Source organism: Anser brachyrhynchus, assembly GCF_964034855.1.
Source record: "Anser brachyrhynchus genome assembly, chromosome: 2".
Lineage (NCBI taxonomy): Eukaryota > Metazoa > Chordata > Aves > Anseriformes > Anatidae > Anser > Anser brachyrhynchus.
Window position 1 is genome coordinate 115,519,482 of NC_137695.1, and position 22,324 is coordinate 115,541,805.

Sequence of the window (22,324 nt, forward strand, 5' to 3'; positions counted from 1 at the left end):
TTTCTACAGAGAGGAGTAAAATGGAGGTAATAATTGATTATTTTTTTATTTTAAAGTGCTAATACTGCAATCTGTTTTCAATAGTTGGAATATTCAAGCACAGAAATCTTCCAGTTTGAACAGAACTGTATGTAGAACAGGTGAGATTGTAGCAATTTTGAAGACATTAACCTATCTTCCACTACTTGTAGGGAGACCAGAATGTGATACTACATATGTATACTCAGGTTCTTGTTAAACTGAGAAGGGATAGATGTAAGAAGAATTTACTCTGCAACACTTAAAGGTATCTAATTTCCAAGAAATGAGTGAAGTTTCACATCTGAAAAAGGAAAAGTAGGTTCCCCAGGCCTCAATTCTAGAGCCAGTTTGGTTCAACATGTTTATCAGTGATCTGGATGCAGGAGATGACTGCATCTTTAGCAAGTTCACTGACTATATTAAACTGGGAGGTGTTCTTCTGGATCATGAGTCCAGAGGGTCTTGCAGAGGGATTTAGATACATTGGAGAACTGGACAATCATTGATGGCATGAAGTTCAACAAAGAAAAAATCTGGGTCCTGCACCTGGGACAGAGCAATGCCAGACACAGGTACAGCCTGGGAGCTGAGTGGCTGGGGAGCAGCTCAGCAGAAAGGGCCCTAGGGGTGCTGGTGGCTGCAGGCTCAGCACGAGGCAGCAGCGTGCTCTGGCAGCCAAGAGGGCAAACCACATTTTGAGGTGCATTAAACACAACATGGCCAGATGGTCAAACGAGGTCATTCTTCTGGTATATTTAGTGTTGGTGTGGCCTCCCCTTGAATATTGTGTGCAGTTCTGGGCTCCACAATATAAAAAAAAGTTGCTAAGGTCCTTGAGAGTGTCCAGAGGAGGGCAACAAAGCTGGTAAAAGGACCAGAAGGCATGTCTTGTGAGGAGAGGCTGAGGACACTTGGGTTGTCTGGTTTGGAGAAAAGAAGGTCTAGAGGAGACCCCACTGCTCTCTGCAGCTTTCTGAGGAGGGGAAGTGGAGAGGGAGGTGCCGGCTTCTTCTCCTGGTAGGCAATGACAGGACATGTGGGAACAGCACAAAGCTGTGCCGGAGGAGGATCAGGGAAAACGTCCTTATCATGAGGGTGGTCAAACACTGGCTTTCTAGAGAGGTGGTTGATGCTCATGCCTGTCAGTGTTCAAGAGGCTTTTGGATAATTACTTTAATGATATGCTTTAACTTTTGGTTAGCCCTGAAGTGGCTAGACAGCTAGACTAGATGATCTTTGTAGGTCCCTTCCAACTCTCCCCTTCCCTATCCTCCTCTTCCCTCCCCTCCTCTCCCTTCTGCATCAATGTTGTCACTATTTCACTCAGGCAATGTCAGATATTTTAAAGATCCATACACTAATTCAATGTTCTGTCCTTAGTGTGGAAATAAGGAAGAAACAAGGAGCTAGCAGCAAGGAAAACTACATCTGTCACCCAACTCTTGTATATACCACGCTCCTAATTAAAATGCCATTCAGATAAACACTTGAGCACATCCTTATTTAGGTGATGACTTTAATAGAATGATTCTCATGCTTAAACATTATATTCGTAATGAAGCACTTTGAGAAGTAAATCTAGCACTCAAAAAAGTATGAAGTGATGTTAAAAAGTCAGCGGCTATTAGTTGCTCAAGGAAAATAGATGTCTGTGTTGGTCAAACTATGCAGTTATACATCCATAGAACAGATTCATTCTCAGTATGTATAACTAAATTCAAGCCATGTAAGAATGGCTAATTATAGTCCTGTTAAAACTATGTTCCACATCATTTAAGGAAAAATATAAAAGGATACTAGTAACATGAAATTTAATGACAAGAAGGAAATTCCTGTCTTACATGAGAATGAGTATACCTGGCTGTAATAAGGGTTTTAATGTGAATAAATCGACAGCTTAATGCTAATTATTTCATCACAATGTGTAGGGTTAAACCTAACTGTGTGAAAGTGAACAATTAGAACCAAAAATGTACTGACCTTTGATCAGTAGTCTGCAAATTGCAACACACTGCCTAGATGAAATCATGACCCGTGTAAAATATTTCGATATTGTATCATGGAACAAACTGTATAGTTATTATTAAAAACAATGTAAATAGATGGACTTGCTATCATTTTTGTGTTGTTTTGACCATGTTAGCTGTACAATCCACAAAAGGACATAGAGACATAAATTATGGGAAGGATTTATTCTGTGTTCTTAACTGTGTAAAACCTGCTTGAACCTGACAGAGTCACACAAGTGTAGAGGGAAGCAAACGAGGAACACAGACATTGTGAGGCTGAAATCTCTGTTTTTTCTTATTCTGCTTTGGTTGATTTCTTCATTGTTGTATGCATATTGTGATGAGAACATGAATGGTCTTGACCCATCTCTTTTACCATAAGTAAAACAGACTGGATTTTTGGCATCTTCTGTCCAGTATACACATAAATAGGCATATAAATGTGGCTGTATTTACAGCACTTTTGTCCACATTGTCATAATTCTTGCACCGTATTAAGTCAAATCCGAGGACTCTTTGACGGTGAAGCTGTGTGTCTTTTGACATAAGGACATTTAATATCTCTCTCAACTGCCAATAATCCATAATGCCTGTCTCGTGTGTTATATCATCCTGCTCCTTTCCCAAAAGAAAGTGAAATACTTGAGTGCCTCAGTTAGTAATAATGAGAAAAGACATTTTACCTTCTTCAGCTGATAATGTACCATTTTGGGATTTTCTTTTACTCCTAGTATACTTAATATATAAATCACCAAACAAAAAAAGCCCACGTGATCCATGCTGACCCAAGAGTTCGTGGTCTCTCCCCTGCTTTTCTTAGATTCAAGAATAAGTTTCCTACACTCCATACTTTCTAGTTCTATTGGCTACTTTGTATTTCCCTTTTCTTCACTATTTATTTTAAACATGTTTAGTTCTAATTGCTGCACCCCCTCACTACAGAAAAAGAATAAGATTGCAGTTATTTTTTCTTATTCAAAAAGTCACATTTTCATAATAATTTGTAATACTTTATAAATAACTCAATTTGCAATCACATTGTGTTTGAATATGTGACCATGATAACTATGGAAGAAAAGTTTCCATCAGCTTTGAGGAATTAACTCCTCTGAAACAGCCCAGTGCTTGCTTCACACCGTTATCTAAATGGATTCACCTCAGCTTGGTCACACTAAATGCAATTGCTGCTTCCTAGGCAACTGCCAGCTTCCAGTTCCACCACTAATTCAGGTTATTTTATGCTGTGTACAATCTCTGTATTAGGAAAATATAAGGAAATCTCAGAAGATTAAGGATAGAAAAGAGTTGTCCCAATGGCACATTAGTCCAAAATTATCATCCTCCTGTTGTGCCCTTGTTGCAAACAAATTAGTGCAGCCTAGGGAACAAATAGTGGTCTGCTGAGCAAATGCTGACACGCTAAACCACTCTATTACATCCAGACCTGAAGCAAGAACAGCAAGATTTGTGAGTGTTAGCAAATGTCTCAAAGCCAGTTTTGTATAAGGGAGTTCCAGAGCTGGTACAACTCTTTTTTGTAATTCCTCTTTTTGCATGTACTGGATGAACAAACATTTTTCTGGGAGAAGTCTGAGACTCAGCTGTCTGCTGTGCTACTCTAGTGCTTCTCCAGTCCTGTTAGCCCAGGTAGCTCTAGTCCTGTTAGCATAGCTGAAACTGCATCTATATAACTTGCATTAGGTGGAAGAGGGAAGATCCAAAGAATGTAACTGGTTTATCTACCACACATAATAAAGAAAAGAAACCATACAGTCCCATTAGGGAAAGACAAAAACCTTCCAGCTGTGGGGACCAACCCTTCATCTTGATTATAGCCAAAGAAAACAGTTATATTTTTGCACAGGGAACCTAACGCCTGAACAGCTATTAGCAGAGCTAGAAGAGGAAGATCTGCTGTGAAGCAGTCTCTCTTTGTACCAGCTTCAAGTCCTCCTTATTCTATGCCCTAGGTACAACAAAGCAGTCCCATTTATTATTTTGCTGTCCAGCTCAAAATGCTGTGATGTAGCAGGAGGATCAAGGTCATTTTTTCCTCCCTAATTTATTTTCCTGAGGATTAAGGTGGTAGTTTGCACAAATACTGTAACAAACCACAGATAAGTTACCACCACAGAAAAAAAAAAATCTAAATTAAACCTTGCAATGCTGAAAAATATATTTTTACACAAAAATCAATTAGTTAGAGGGAGACGGAAGAAGAGGAAATGTGTGTAACATGTAGGATGTGCCTCATTCTCACTGATGGGGTGCTTTTCTAGGAGCAGACACCCAGAAGTCACACCTGCAATTGGGACTGCAGATTACACTGAATGCCTTCACCAGCAGGCTGCCAGTTCATGCCTTGCGCTCTGTCTTCACTGCTCCAAGAGCATTCTGTGCACTGGTAAAATATTGGATAGTCTCTGCTAGTATAACCAGGGGGTACATACAGATAGATAGAAAACTGTCTTCAAGGGGAGAAATAAATAGTTTTCTGCCGGTTCAGTGAGTTTAGTCTGTTCAAGACATGGCCAGCTGAGTTTCAGAGTGGGTATGAAGGGGATTTTTTGTTGTACAAAAGATCCCCATTTCAGCATCAGTAAGCTGTTACTGGTCCTCATCCAAATTTGCTCTGGATCTATAGTCATGGGAATAAGGAGGGTAAAAAAAAAAAAAAAAAAGAAAAAAAAACAGAGGGAGAGAGACAAAAGACCCAGAACACCCTCCTCTCCTACCCTCTGCCTACTGTTCAAACATAGTCTGATTTGCACACTGTGGGAAGGCAGATCTGTTTCGGGCTTGTCTCTGGAGAAGTCTCTGGCCTACAAATTTCCCTTTCCCTGTAGCATCACAAGATCTTTGGGTTTCACCAGGCAACCCAAAGTTGCTTAAAAGAGGAAGCAAAAGAACTGATCCTGAAGGACTCACAAGTGACAGATTTTCCCCAAGAGCTCCCCTGTCTCTGCTTCAGACAGTGGTGATTGTGGACTGCACATAAGTTTTCAACAAAAAGGAAGAGAGAAGCTGGTTAAAATAACTCCTTGTCCGAAAAATGACTGTAGCAGGAAGAGGAGGTCAAATCTATGCCATTTTATTACAGTCTGTGATATTCATCTAGTGACTGCATGAAGCAAGGGACAAGTAAATAATACACACCCCCGCCTCCTGCGGTCAGCTGGTAGAAGCATATTATAAATGAATAGCATTAATCTAGGTGCCTATCTGTAATTCCACTGACAAAACAAGCCAGCTTCCCTCAGAGAGAAAAGCAACATTCATTGTTACAACTCAGACTATATGACAATCTTATTCTTCAATCAATTTTCCCTTCCCTACCAGAGGGCTGTCTGCTATATGAGCATCATATTTTCCAGTTGATGACTGACTTTTCTGGACATGCAGTATTCCCCAACCTATGGGTTTACAGCCATGTTCGGCAACTGGATCATGCCTCTGGTTGACCATTGGTGTGCTTTATTGCTCTATTCCCTCCAGCACAAGCAGTAAAGCACTGTTCAGAAGGGCTAAACCTGTCCTTTGTTAGGCAGTTTAAGCAGCATTCTGGTCTTCCATCATTTGTCTTTGTGAAAGAGACAGAAGGAAATCTCATGGAAAGATGAGATTAATGCCGTTCCCAAACACCGATCAATTTATTTTCTCGTATCTGTCAGCTCAGATAAAAATCCCAGCATTTGGAAGACACTGAAGATTGAGTTAGAATTAAAATAAAGTCTAGATTAAAATTAAATCATATTGACAATCTGGAACAATCGATGAAGGTATTGAGAGACACATACTCCGTTGGTCAAAGATATAACCTGACGATTTACTGTCTTAGATAAGAAATTTAGCTGCTTTTGATACTCTTGTACACAAAAACATTTATTTTTGTCTCAGATGTGACTAGTGCCTTCTCTCTCGTTACACTTTGCCATCTCAAGAGTATTTTGTTGAGCAGAGCTTGAAGCAGGAGCAATATCAAATGCAGTCATTTGTTCCACCTAGCAAGCACTATGCTTTGCAGTAGAATTCTGCAGCCTACACTGGTCACTCACAGTAACCTAAAAGGTTTGATACCAAACACAAAATCCCTAGCTATTTTGTGAGTTAATTTGCTGAAAAGACCAATTGCCTTTCCCTGGTGAGCATTCAGTACTTGTCGTCAAATGCCTTTGGGATGAAATTTCAGAAGGATATTCTGTAAGTAGAATAATCCTTTCCACTACGGTTGGAACTGGCTGAACTCTCCTCCTTGGACATAGGTTCTTAACTTGCAGGTTGGTTGCAATCATGTCAGAAAACATTACCCATTCAGTAAATGCTAATATGTGCTTCCTCTTACAGGCACAAGAAGATGAAAGGGATCCAGCTATGCCTACTCAAGATTTGAAGTCACAGAAATTGTTTGTCGTCTGACACTGTTTAAAGCATAACATACTGCCTTCTCTGGGCTCCTTCATTTCCACTCGTCAGTACAGAAGTGGGTTAGGGCCTTGTGTGGTGTTTAAATCCAGAAGTAAGAGCAGCTTTGCAGCAAAAGAATCTCTTTTACCAGGGAAACTCCCTCATCCTTTGTCTGCAGTTCTACCTTTCATCTTCAAGCAATTTCTAGGTTTAAAGCAATTTCTAGGTTTAAAGGCTTTTGGTATTTTTTTGGACAGGAAGAGCAAGACTGTTCCTGTTGTGAACTCTTTGAGCTGTCTACTTATCATCAAGACAAAGAGGTCATCTGCACAATACAGGAAGGTCATTTAACTGTAGTTAGAGAGGACTTCCCAGTATGGAAGCAGCCAGAGTCGTTTTCCTGGAGGGCTTTTTAAGATGGTCCTTATAAGTTGTTTCATAGATCCATCCTTCAACTATGAGGAAACACTGTGCAGTGCAGTCCGGAGAGGATTTGTACAGTTACTATAAAGTATCTGTACTGTGCTTTTGGTGAGGTTAGATTCCTCAGCAATCCCATGACTAGACCTGAGCATCTTCTAAATTGCCCCAGCAGACCATGATGCTGGCAAGGTATGCTTTATCCACTGTAAAAGTCAGGATAATAGGAGTTCAAATATTGCTTTTCAAGGAAAATCTGCCAGTGATGAACATCTGAGTTCCAGATATACTATTTTTTTTTAAAGCTCTATGATGTGGTGGTTTAAAAACAGTTCAAGATATTTGAAAACCAGGCTTATGAGATAGTTTTTGAAATAACACTTTACAAATTCCAAAATTTTATAAACAAATCTAATCAATTCAGTTATTTTGGCATAGAAAACCTTGATCTGAAGAGAAAATTCTGAATGAGTTTTAGGCAAATATCTAAATGAGTTTTAGGCATTTCCATGCACTAACCTAGAACTATCTTACCCGCTTACTATCAGATGAACCCTTATCTTCCAGGTAAATAAATCACAATTTTCTGGTTAATTTGAAGTTACTGGTTAACTTGCTGGAGAGTTTCTTTGGCAGAAACTCAGAGTAAAAAATATTATGTTAATAACCATCTTTCTATTCATAGTCTACAAAGAACATCTCTTACAGAGCACATGTAATATCCAAATATCTAAATGCCTCATCAAGGAAATTAAAAAATGTTACACTCATCCAAATTTAAGTCATTGAATGACTTTTGATTCTTGTTCCTCTGGTTTCTATTGTTGCATAAGGTAGAATGTTTTTGCTATTCTCATTTACTGATCTCTTCTTCAGAGGTCAACAGTGCTGACTCTTTTTGCTATCTCAGTAACCGTTAACTATGATTCTATCAGAACCATTGTCATTCATTTTTTTCAAATAAACTGAAAAAAAAAAGGAAGAAAAAAGAAAAAATCAGTACCTTCAGCATTTAGTTAATAAAAAGTCTTATCAACAGAGCATTTGCCAGCTAACTGTCCAAAGACATTGGTATGTATCTTCCAATTTCTCAGCTTTAAACAGCAAATTGAAGTGATTTATTAAAATTTTTGCTTTCTGCTACCAAAAGGGAACACTGAAACCTTCTAGTCATCCAGGGTTGGATGTGCAGTAGGAGGTCTCCAAAAGACTGGTCATAAAAGAATATTTGGAAAATATCTAAAATTTTGGGAGAAAAATGCTGCAAATTTGTCATATCTTAACAGATTACTAGGCTGTCAGGCTGTTATCAGTTAACTCTGTTCAAAGAAACTGTATGATATAAAAGAGCATAAATCAAAATAAACTAAGACATAAGAATCATAAAATAGAAAACCTTTCCTCTATTTTCTGTCCGGCATCTTCTCCAAGCAACTCGCAGTTTGCATAAGTGGCTGTGCCACAAACTTCACTCTCAAGAACTTCACTCTCAAGAACTTCAAAATGTATTTTCTTATTTTCCTTTTCAAGTGAACTGTGGCTTGTAAAGCACAGACAATATTGCTAGAGGTCAGAGAGTTTCTATGTATCATAGTATCACAGTATCAAGTGCTTCTGCTTCTATTACACAGTTATCTCAAAAGAACTGTCTTCTACCCTGACAATTATAAAGTGATAGTGTACACCAGACTCTATAGATTTGTAAGAACTCACTCAGAACTTAGATGAAGATTTAGACTTCCAGAATAGTTCACTGCATATTTTCAGAGTGAACATCAGACATCTTGTTGTCTGCTTATCCCTATTACAAGTAAAATTCATCACAGCAACCAAAGCCTCTATTTATAGTCATAAAATTCAATAGTATGCAAATACTGAGGGAAAAAAATGTAATGAAGGCAGCTGGAATGACTTTTGACATTTTTTTCTTTGAAGAATTACATAGGCCAAATTTCAAATGAAGAAGGTAAGTACATAAATTGTGTTCTTCTAAGTCAAATCTAAGTAGCACATTCTTCTCAGGAAAGTAATTGTAGGATTATGGATGTCTCCAAAAACATAGATTTAAAGACAGAACTCTGCTATTCATTATGTTAATCCTTCAGTTTTCTTTATTTAAGTTCATATTCAGAATCTTATTCCTGTCAGCATGATTTGGGTGTTCATTGTATAAGTAAAAAGACAATTAATTAAAGTTTTTTGCATAACAGAATTGTAGACTGGGTGCAAAACTCAAATACTGATTTTTAATCTAGGGGAACATAAAACATACAAGAAGGGACTGGGCAAAATCCAAGTTTAGCTTTGGCCACCACTGAGAAATATTTGTAAGCAATCAATGTATGATTATATGTCTGCAAGAAATGTTACTTCCAACTAGCCAGAGTATAGCAAGTGTTCTTGAACAAAAGAGTTTATTTTCATTCCAGAGCCTTGGATCTTGTTTTGTTTAGGATTATTACACAGTTTATTATTTAATTTTGTATCTTTTCACCTGTTAAAAGTGAACTATGTAAGAGGTCCAAGAAAAAATGTAGGATCAACATTTCACTTTCTGTTCAACCATAGTATCACTGCCTGTGTACATACCCACAAGAGACAGTGCTCTATGGTTTCCTTGTTTTAAATTAACTTGCAGTTGTGCATCACATTAAATTAATTAACATAAACTCCAGTAAGTCAAACAACTGTAACAGGTAATTATGCAATTACATGTAATTACTTCACTGAGATGAGTTGTAATGCAAGCATTCTTATTAAATTCAGAAGGAATGCAGTGTGTACAAGCACTGGCCTGGTCCTATATAGCCATAAGATGCCATAACATGATTGTGTTGCAGCCATACACAAAGACTGAGACAAGAAACTGAGTAGTAGTTTAAAAGCATGTTTAGAAAAATGATCTCATGTTCTCGGGGGCACTAGGGAATTTTTAGAGTTGTAGTGACCATTTCAGTCTATTAGAGTGGAGTACAGACTCAAAAGGAGAACAGAAATGGTCCACAGTTAGGAAGCCAATTTCATGAAAGAATGGAAGTATAAAGAATTGATATCACCTTCTGTCAATAGAAAGTCTATTAAAACTAATGCCTATTCAGCCATATGCTGCTGAGTTCAAGCATTTCTCTAAAGTATAAGTGATCTGAGACTTGCATAATTGTTCTACTCATTCCAGAAATCTCTACAATCTAACAAATTCTGAAAATCCCAGCAGGTTAAGAGAATGCATTAAATTACATTAGGGCAACATCAGGTTACAAGTGGTAACCAAAGAAAGAGCTGAGAATGGTGAACAGTAACTTCTTCAGTTCTCTTAAACCAATTTGGGAGAACCTACTACAGTTCTTAACTTGAATTTCACTGTGAATAAGAGAAGGCAGAAAGTTAATGGTTTTCTCTTCACTTTCCACACCAAATTACAATTCAATACAACATAATGTATGTAAAATGCAGTGTCTCAAAGTCCTTTTAAAATATGCTTGTCAGATTACTTTGGATTAATCTATTTTACATCCACACAGAGTGCTTAGTTACAATCCTGTCATATTAAAAAGTGCATGTACAAATTATAAAAGCCCACTGAAAGATGCAGATTTTGAAATGCGTCACTTGCTTAATATAACGTCATGTAATAGCATAGCACAACCACTGGGTAGAGACATAAACCACTCAGAAACACAGAGGCAAGATGCTTGCTTGGATCAGATCCAAGCCAACTCCAAGAGCCCAGCCTGGGAAAAGAATGAAGTCTTTAACAAGATCAGTAACCTCTCTGGGAATTTCAGTTTACCACTACAGACCGTAATTTTGTGGTTTATAGTGGAACAGGAACTTATACAATCACATATCCAAATTTTTTTATCACTGGGATCTACTGCTGCTTCTCTTCATTTCCCTTTCACAACTACCTCTCTCCTCACTGCCCTTATGTAACTGAATAAGATTTCTTATTAGCCAACAGCATCTAATGCAGTTTATAAAATATGCGTTGTAAATGACAAACATCTTAAAAAGAAAACATTTTGCATGAAAAGATAGCAAGAAAAAAAAAAGTTACTTAGAAATTAATGTAGCTCTGCTCCAATTGTCTTTATTGTGCTCAATATCTGACATTTTACTGATAACGATCAGTTAAGCTGGCAGGAAAAAGAAGGCTATTTCAGATGAAGAAGACTCATAAGACTATTAGATAAATGTTTCTTGGCTGACTTTGTGAAAAGTCCACTGAAATCAATGTAAATAGTCATACTGACCTTTAGATAAGGTCTGTCTGAGATCTTCATAAATTTGTTCATTTTAATATAACAGAGTTTTGGATAAAAGGCCTTTATCTTATTGATAACAGAATAGCAGACAGACTAATCCTTGGCTTTAGATGAAACTGAAGAACATACTGATTTGTGGTTTGAGCCCTGTTCTCATTATATATTTGCTATTGGCTAAAGACAAGCATAGTTAAATAATTTTCATCTGTGATCCTTTGGATAAGATGCAACCTCGTGATGGTGTTTGCTTTCCATCTGAGCACAAAGCAAATAACACCAGTTATAACACAAGTACAGTCATGAGTTAATTAGCCTAAATATACCTCTCTCAGGACCTGTGATATTATATCCATATGGTCTTGCACAGCGTGGTTATTCCAGCACGCTCAAGCTCTTGGAGCTAGCTGCATGAATTCTACACTGCACAAAACACATATTGTTGCCTCCAAACATAGAAAACAAAAATTTTCTTCATTAAATTGGATCTAAATTAGAAGTTTTACAGGAAGATTAAATTTAAAGGGCAGAATTTGACTACTCTCTTTCTTTGCCTTCTGTTCACCTTCTGCATGGGTCTCCAATTCTTTTTCATGAGTATGTTGGTGCAGGCCATATGTTCTGCACTAAAATACGAACAGACTTGCACATAACAATGGCAAGGAAAAAGGGACACAGAAATAAATGAATATTTATTAGTCTATGTAATTAATGTTTGGAGAAAACAAGTGAGATGGGTCTTTTCAGATCTGAAAAGAGATTGCTCAAAGCTCATTACAACTAATGTTTAAAACTTGTTCCACTAAAAGAGGAGCACGGGTATACATCTACATCTGTTTCTGTGTGTATATGTTTATATATGGAGGAAAAATAAATTTTTCAAACTAAAAATGCTATCCCTTTTTACAGGGACATTACAATATAAGATATCAGAAACTTTAATAATCATGCATAAAATTTATAAATAAATTAATTATATGGGAGACTAGTAAGCATCTTTATTGTTGACCTCGCCTCATTAGCTAACAAGATGATCTGCTCCTAAACATTCACTAGATGTACTTTCCTGCACCATATTGCACAGGAAAAAGTTGTGTTCTCACAGATTAATTCAAGCTGGGGACATACCTGGAGATTTCATGTGGCTTTTGTACAATTTCAAAAAACAGTCTATGATCATTTGCAAACACAGAAAGTGTTGTACTTTGAAATAACTTTGAAATAACTTCTTATTGAACAGTCTGACTGGCAAAGGAGAGTTAACTACAGGCCTAAAATCAGCCATTGCCCTGCTATCCTGATGATGATTACATTTCTAAAACATGGTCCCATTGCAATTTACATGCTTGAGACTCCAGACAAATCATTTTGTGAAACCCGAAGCCCCATTTCTGGCATAAGTGACTGGAAAGAGTCAGTGAAAATTGAGAGTTATTTCAAGATACACTAACAATTACCCCAAAAAAAGCCTTAAGGGAACTGCAATGTAAAAGAGGATAATACCAGTCATGGCAGCAGAAACATTTAATTCAAAAATGTAATAGAGGTGAAAGGAGGATAAGGAATAGAACAAATATTACGTATCAAATACTGCACCTAGTAAACAAAGATGAAATTGAAAGAGCCTAACATACACACACCAACAAAAAAAAAAAATCTCTGGGTCCTAATTCAGGTAGCATAGCAGTAATTTATGACTAACAAAAAGAATTTGAGGCTAAAAACATTGTGGCTGCTAGTTAATGTGGTTTTAAGGAAGTCAGACATTGTCAAAAATCACAGAATCTACTTGTAAGTAGAAGGGCTTCTGGCTTGGTATTTTAGCCTGACATGATTTGATACTACAATTAACATTCTAGATATGAACATTAAGCCTCTGCTGATGGCAGTTTTCAGAAGATGTGGACCAAAAAGGTGATAAAGATAATGCTTTTGAAATAAAATTTATCTTATTAGATGGCCACTATTCAAAGTATATATGTTTGTATGTGTATCTGCATACACATATATATATTAATCCAGCCATATGAAAATTTGTATTTTGCAGAACAATTGTCAATGTTGCTGGCAACTGTGTTGCTACAAAGGGAAAAAGGGAAGGGAAAATAGTAGCAGAAGTCTGAAGAAAATTCAGAGAAATACCTCAGAGATCAAAAAATTCTGATCATGTAAAGAAACTATATGTTTAGATCCTCAAACAGAGAAAGCTCATTTATGCAGTAATTTCAATGACATAAATTACTACATGTATTGCAAAAAAAATAAGAATGAATATGTTGCAACAATGAAAACAAAATTCATTGCAATTTAGTACTCATGTTAGTAATATTTTTATTTGGCTATCAGCTGTCTATGTAGCTTACAATGAAACAATTTTTGGTGCTTCTTCTTGTAAGGAACAGGTTATTAAATGTATGAAAAATGTAAAAGTTTAAATGAACAAGTTACAAGTTTAAATAATCTTGAAGCAGCTAGCTAATTAGCTGCCACAAACATCATTAGGAATCATTATGTGTCTAAATAGTGATCACAACAGTAAGGAGAGATGTTTTATGTTGATTGAAATGTAATCATAGATGGTGATATACTTAGAGGAAGAATATATAACATTTGATTACTATCTGAAATCTTTATTGGTGTTAGTCTAGGGTAAAAAAAGCATTTCAGGTCATTTCAGGCATGTTTAACCTGCCAGAGAAAAGTAATTTTTGTTTAAACTTTGACCATTCAGGTCATATACAGGGAAAGTACCAGTCTGCTCACAGAGGTATGCATGTTTTATAAAAAAAAAAAAAAAACATAACAAAAAAAAACCTGCTTAGACAAAGGTTTTCAACTGTAAGGATTTTCTGTGCACATAGATAAAGTCCATGCTTCAAGTAAAGGAGTCACATGACTAGAAAGAGGGGTTTTCACGGCCAAAAACCTTTTGGGATATCCTCTGTATAGAATAAGAAATTTCCAAAGATAGAGGCTTAATATTAGACCAATTCATTCTCCATCCCATCCAAGTTTTAAAATTCTTTGGGACAGATGCAACTTTTCAGTACTTGTGAGACACTTACAGGAGTTATTTTCTGTGATATCATCAACCAGCTTGTTGGATGAACCTTGTGTGAGTTATATTGCAGGGAAATCACTGTATCAGTAGTAAATTAACCAACTGAAGGGAGATGGAAGTGAAATTTAAAAAAAAAAAAAAAGAAGAATAAGCAGCAGAAAGGATTTATTTTCACAGTATATTGATGAAGGCGGAGCAAGAGAAGTCAAGCATGAATGAGAGATAAAAATGGCTCCAAGAAATCTAGATATGTTTATTAGAAAAAATGGATCTGTGCACTGAAAAGGATACAACTTACTTTCAAGGATTTATCGTCATTACCAGCCAGTGCTCTAATGCAACAGGCAGTACCCAACGCCTTCAGTGAAAGAGTTCAAAACCAAGAACTGTTACACTGCAGAAATACAGATAGACACATCACTTCCTAAAGATGCAAAGGTGGGCGGTTCATACATATTGTGTTTGAGGTATCAAGATCAACATTGCATTTATCAGGGATTTTGCTGTCATTCTGAAAACTGTCTAGGACCAAGCATCAGGTAAAATGCATATTCTTCACCACTCCCAGATTGCAAAAGCTTTGAGACACAACTGCTATGTTAGTTTAGTTTATTGGTACAGTACGGATGTATAAGTCTAAGACAAAAAGGACTGGAAATCAGAGTAGTTTTATTCTCTTAGTTGAATGGAAATGGCAGTGCCAAATATTCACATAATTCTTTAATATGATAAATGAATCACAGAATTCATAGGTCTGTATCCAAAACACTGAGATCAAATGAAGTCTTCCCATTAATTGCTCTGGCTCTGTCTCTATCTAAGACTTCTGACAATGGCTAAATATCAATTTGGCAAGTAAAACAGAGGTAACCATTGTACTTGGCTGCCCCTGCTTCCCCTGGAAGCATGTTTATACATTCATTATTTTAGTCTATGGAAATCAGTATACTTTAGTCATTGTAAATTAGGACTGCATTATATTTGGTTGATAAATTTCTGTCCTTCATTCCAAAATCATGAAAGAACATGACTATTAATATATTTGATTTCACTATATTTTTGTACATCAGAAAATTATCATCCCCATTTTACTTATATTTAAAACATCCCAGACTCTCAGAAGTTTTAAACCCATAACACTCTGACCTTGATCATCTTTTAAAAATAATTAATTAAAGACAGGCTTGCTTTCATCATGAAGTCCTTGATTTTTGAATGTGTATTGACAAAGTTAAAGGAATTTCTAAATCACCACCTCATGAATAGGTTTCTGTATCTCTTTTTTCATTGCAGTCAGCTGATAATGTATGTACAAAAAGTGTCCATAAAGGTTCAGAAGAGAACAGAAACTGTAGACTGTTTCAATTTCAGATGTTGAAGTCATTGAGAAAAAGAAATAGCTAACAAAAAATTAAACAAAATTAACAACCACTAAAAAAAAATCCTGTGAGTCCTGAGTTTTCACAGACTAGCTCTTTTGGTCAGGAGCAAAGCATTACAGTTCATTCTGTCACCTTTAACTGAAACTAAGATTGCAGCTGTGTCTCTGTCTGCAAGCAGGAAGAGAGTATCTCAGCCGTTCATCTCTGCTAGCCTCCACATGAATGATAGTTGCATAGACTCTGTTTCAGAATGACTGTCATTGTAAGAAGTCATTACACGCATGGATGTTTGCTCTGGGTTGGAGCCTTAGCCTTAGTAGTTTGGTTTTGGTAGGCATGATGTTATCAATGTCAATGCATCATAATAATTGGCTTCCTAGTATGATATGGTGACATAACCATGAAACAGCTGTGTCACACATACCAGATACACAGTTGTCAAATACTGGGGATACTGGAACCACCTCACTTAGTTTCAGAACATTAAACTCAACATCAGACTAAAGATACTTCACATCAGTAAACATAGTTGTGGACCAATACACATTCCTCCTGGGCATCTTCTCCCCCACATATTTTTCCTTCTTCTCCTAACTGCTGTTAAAAATCAATAAATTAATTTAACTTTAAAAATTCCAGAATTCAAATCTTGATATTTCACATGTAAATCTACATAGCCAATAATGAATACGAGTTCAAGTGCCAGGAAAGTATTTTCAGCATGCCTTCTGGTATATGAAGACCCATATGCATCTTCATTCTCAGAAATGTATATTTGCTTACATATACAAATGCTTACACAATGTCCCAAGCAGACTTCCTACACTATGTCACTTTTTTTTTTTTTATTGCTAACTACATTATTGCACCTGCCTGTTAAGGTGACTAAACTCATTATAAAGAAAAGAATGAAGAAAGAAATGAAGAAGGAATGAAGAAAGGCTGAACATTTAAATTTCCATCCTCAAAAGATCAGTGTGTGCATTAGGCAGTTAAAGTCCATCGTTGACCCCACTCAGGCTTCAGGCAGATGAACAAGGCCTGCTGAGAAGTAATTTTCTCATGTTTCCAGTTCCAAAATAGCAAACAGAAGAGTCATTCTTAAGCAGTCCTTCCCTTCTTGGCAATGTTATCTACAAAAGTAGCACCATTTGAATGTAAAACTACCAGGAAAGAAATGTTTGACAATTTAAAAGGACAGTGATGTGTAATGCCTCTTGTGCTGCTCCATTTAGGAAATCAAGGCTGTGTGCCTCAAAGGTACATTTACGGTATCCTTGCAATCTGGGTTAGTGATGGACATGTGAATAGTGCAGAATAGTGCAGAACTGATGATACCACAATACCTAAGGCCAGCTAGATGTTACCAGAGAGATCCTCATATTTCTGTGGTTGTTGTCTTCTTTGCATTCTATACGTGCCTAAATATTTCCCAGACTAAGTACCTAGATTATGTACCTAATAGCTAGTTCCAAGTAGCTAGCCAGTTTTGTTAGATATATTCAGGTTTTTAAGTAAAAAGAACCTTGAGTATTTCATCTGTAGATGCTGAAAATTGTTTACCTTAGTTGCTGACTTCGATAGGTTTGTACAAGACTTTCTGCTAGAGCTCATTTCAGTGCACCTTCTTTCTCTACACCTTTGCAGAAGTTCCTGCCAGGAGAAGCTGGGCGAGTAGGGAGGATAACACTTTAGATCAGCACAATGAAACCTGACAGTGCTCATTACATAAGAGCCCTTAAGCAGCTGTTCAAGGGAAATAAGGAAAATAACTTATTACCAAACTTGTGATGCATTAAATATCCAAAAAAAAATGACTATGATGCTTGGTTCCTCTGTGAAAGGACCCCCTCCCCAACCTCCCACCTCTGCTGTGTCTGACACCAACACCAGACTTGCCTCTGACAGCAACCCTTCCTCTCACTGCTCATTTCCCTTGATCTAGAAAACTCTCCAAGGCCCCTAGGGCAATTTTTATTGTGATAGCTGATGTCCCGGCCTCCAGAAGCAACTCTGAGACTTGAATCTTTATGAATTTGCTTGAGCAAAATGTGTTACTGTGTTTATAGGCTACAGGGCACTGGGGAAATCGTGCCTAATTACTCTATTTTGCTAATACAAACGTATCCTTTTATATCACAATTAAGTCATATTTCAGAGGATCTGTGAAGGCTTGTACTTGATTAGAAACTGAAGTCTCCCAAGTAATTTCTTAGTGTGCTCTGCTCTACAAACTCCTTTGAACATTTTTGAACAATTTCATGGCTTAAAGAGACAAAAAATAAGACCTTGCTTGTGTTCAGCATGAATGACAGACAACACTGACAAGTGAGGAACAGATAGCAGTGATTTTTTTCAACTCTGAGAACTCACTGCCACTAAGTACGATACTTCGCATGGTAAATGTTGTGGCAGTAAAATCGAAGAGTACGTCCCTTGCTCCACGTATGTGTACTCCATCAGAACACTTGTCTGTGAAAGTACAACTTCCTGTATGCTGGTCCCTGTGACTTGATATATTATAAGGTTACTTTTTAAAAGCTTAGCTTTAGACATAATCTCAAACTTGAGCCATTGTCCAAATATTACACTTCCAGCCTCCAATAAGGAACATTTTAAACACAAGACAATGAAGGTAATTTTTGTAGAGAGTAAGCATAGCAAAACAGTGAGAAGTGACAGAATCATACAAATACACCAGTGCTGGGGAGCTGACAGAAGTCATTTGTCCTCATTTACAAATACTTACTGACAGTAAGGAAAGAGGCCTGTATTTCAAGCCGGGAATATATTTATTCTGGGGCAAAACTATCAGCCAAGTGTTCCTTCACATACGGTACAAGAAACCTTCCCATGAAGTCTAGCTTTCTGTTGCTCCCTGTTAACCATTGCTTAGCAGACATCGTAAAATCTCCTACCTAAGGTTCATAAATTCCACTTCTCTATCCAGATCGCTTTACTCACTAACTATCCACTACTATTTCATTGTTTCCTCAAGAGCAGAACTTGCAGCATAAAGTCAGAATAGAGCCACTCACAGATCCAGTCTTCCTACAGCCACTAAGGGTACTATAAGCACAAAAGTCTTCCAGAGTCTCAGAAAGGAAGAATCAAAAACACAAGCATGATCTGCCAACATTTGATCCTGTTCTACAAATATCCTAATTCATATTGAATATGCCTTATGGTCATATAATAAAATGGAAAATAAATCGAATTGATTAGGCTATAAGTACATTCAGATATTTTTTTCTCTGGATTTTTATTAGCCTGTGAAATGTGTTGACCTACTCTACAGATATCTCTCCACAGCTCCAACTCAGACCCATGGTCACACTATCAGTTTTTCAGGACACTGTCACCACAATCACAGGATATTCCAGAAAGCAAGCTTAGCCCAGTTTGAGGAAGTCAGACTTATCCCACTTTCCCTTGACCAGGAACGGCCAACAGATTTGTCTCAAAACTACTTCTTTCTCCTCACCATTTTCTCTCAGGTGCTAATCAGAGGCTTAACTTCCATGGGGTTATCAATGAAATAGTTAAACAGTACTAGCTGTGATGATTTGAGCACACTTTTCTCTCCAAAGGAGACTGAGAATCATAGAATAATGGAATCATTTAGATTGCAAAAGACTTCTAAGATCATCAAGTCCAACCGTTCGCCTAGCATTGCCAAGTCTACCGCTAAACCCTGTCCCTAAGCACCACATCCTTCAAATACTTTCAGGGATGGTGGCTTCCAGAGATGGTGACTCAGACACTTCCCTGGGCAGCCTGTAACAAAGTTTCACAACCTTTTCAGTGAAGAAGCCCTGCTACAATCTCCTTTGAGGTAGTGGTAGAGAGTGATAAGGTCTCCCCTGAGCCTCCTCTTCTCCAGACTAAACAGCCTCAGTTCCCTCAGACGCTCCTCACACGACTTGTGTTCCAGGCCCTTCACCAGCTTCATAGCCCTTCTCTGGACACGCTCCAGGGCCTCAATGTCCTTCTTGTACTGAGGGGTCCAAAGCTGAACACAGTACTTGAGGTGCGTCCTCACCAGAGTACAAAGGGACGATCACCTCTCTGGTCCTGCTGGGTACACTATTCCTGATACAGGCCAGGATGCCATTGGCCTTCTTGGCCACCTGGGCACACTGCTGGCTCATATTCAGATGGCTATCGACCAATACCCTCAGGTCCCTTTTCCAATGGGCAGTTTTCTAGCCACTCTTCCCTCAGCCTATAGCGTTGCATGGGATTGTTGCACCCCAAGTGCAGGACCCAGTATTTAGCCTTGTTGAACCTCATACAGTTGGCCTCAGCCCATCTGTCCAGCCTATCCAGATCCCTCTGCAGAGCCCTCCTGCCCTCGAGCAGGTCAACAATTGCACCTAACTTGGTGTCATCTGCAACTTACTGAGGGTGGACTTGATCCCCTTGTTCAGATCACTGATGGTGATATTGAAGAGAACTGTCCCCGGTACTGAGCCCTGGGGGACAGCATTAGTGACCCGCCACCAGATGGATTTAACTCCATTCACCACGACTCTTTGGGCCTGGCCACACTGAATAGAGTCAGCATTTCACTTCACACAAGTCCCGTAACAGCTGTGTGGTATCTGTGATCTTTGTTTTTCCTTTCTCTCTGACTGAATGAGGTCTGGGCATGTTAGCCAGCGTTGTAAAATCTTCCTACTATTTACCTTAGAGCCTTGTCTGTACTTTCTTCCCAGTGCCCTGCTTGCCCTGCATCTGCAGACATCTACACAAGTATCCAGCTACTTACACAACGAACTGATCACTAGGAAGGCTGTCACATGGCAGAAATGATTGAGTTAACTTTGTAAAAGTTTATCGTGTAGCCTGAAGGAGGAATCGGTTTGCTGTTGTTCTCAGGCATTCTGAAGATACTTGCTTAATTACAAACAGTGATGAGAAAAAACATTGTTGCCAGTAATGCATCTCTGAGAAAGATGGTAAACTCAAGAAAAAAAAAAAAAACAGGAAAAATAAACATCAAAAAATACCAATGGTGGGAAGTCCCATTAGATCCAAACCCAGAGCTCCAGGAGGTCAATGAGAAGAGACACAATGTCTTGGTGAGTACTGAACCAGGCTTTCATCTGTGGAATTGTCTTCTAAGGAGAGAAATCTTGCTATCAAGAAATATATTTTAAATGGGTAGTTCTGAAGTATTTTACTGGAAATATTCATCCATAAGTAGTTGTACCATTTTTTTCCAGCCTCAGTTCCTGCTAGAGATATCATCCATCAAAATAGCAAATGATCAACTAGAGTCTAAATTCCTAGAAAGAAACACAGGTCAGTAGTGATTTGAGTATTTTTACAATACTGGACACCAGGGAATACCCACAGGTATTCACAGGTATACCCACTCAAAATGCCATAACCTCAAGAAAAGCAGAGCTTGCTGTCAACCACTGTTCAGAAGAACAGAGACTTTTCTTTCTTTTTTTTTCCTATTAGTCATCAAAGAATGGAGGGCAAGACAGTCTGGAAGCTGCTACTTTAAACTTGAGAGGAAAAACATAGGAGAGAGTTTCTGAGGAAGTATCAAAGAACTGAGATATTGGGTGTCTCCCGTCATGCCAAGTTTAGCCATGAGACAGAACAGTCAAATTTTAACACTGGAAGTTGCTGTACAATAAATATAAAAGTGAGTTTGTATAATCTTGACAAATCCTTTTGCAAGTATACCAGAAGCTTTCTTTTAAACCTGAGCTAACATACCACATCTGTTGTGCAGAGCATATCTCAAAGTGTGTCTGGGGGGTTGTTTGTTTGTTTGTTTGTTTTTGTTTTTGTTGTTGCTTATGATGATGTTTAGCTCTTAAATCAAGTGGAAGAATAGAAGGGAGAAAATAGGAGGAAAGTAATCTTTCACTACCCTTTTTAATCTGTTATTTAGATCAGATGAATTGGAGTTTGGAAAGGCTGTGTGCCAACCTGGCCTTGCTCTGACCTCTCATAAAAAAAATCTGAGGTGAGAGGGAGGGAAAAGAGAGTTGGTTACACTTGTCTTTTTTATCTTACTGTAGTTGTACAAAATATTGCCTCATCGAGCTCTCCACATGTGATCTTCCAGCTCACTTGCAAGTATTTTGATTAGTTATGAAAGGTTCATGCACAGAACTATCATTTTTTTTCCTCAAATCCATTTCCTCTAAGTCACTCAGCCTCAGCATTAGGAGTATTTCAGGGTGGCTTAGTAAAATCTCTTTACTCATAAAATGAGTAAATGAACATGAATGAACCTGAACAATTCCTTTCCTCTACTCTCTAGTACCCAGATGTTTTGACTTGGTTTATCCATATAAAATGGAGTCTACCTTGCTCCAGAGAATCCACCTTCTCTTGTATTCTTACACCAGCCAGCTCGATATTATGGTAGGTTTTGTCATCCTTCTCAGATTTAAAGTACTAGTTAAGAAGAGGAGCTGGGCAGTACCCAACCACCCATTTAAAATAAATAAATAAATGAATAAATAAATAAATAAAAATGTAGAATTCATGTGGGACAATGGAAAGAAAGAGATGCACCTGTATTTAGTTTGATAGTTCCCCTGGCTGTGAAAACCTCACTTTTAGACTTTTTTTTTTTTTTTTTGAGCTGTTGTCTTCATACTGTATCTGCCTATTATGCTACTAGCATAGCCTGAGTCCTAGCTCTTTTAACCACTGGACAACAACAATGGGACTTTGAACAGAAATGATACTCTATTCACTTAAGATTCAGAAATCTCAGCCAAAGGCAAAGTG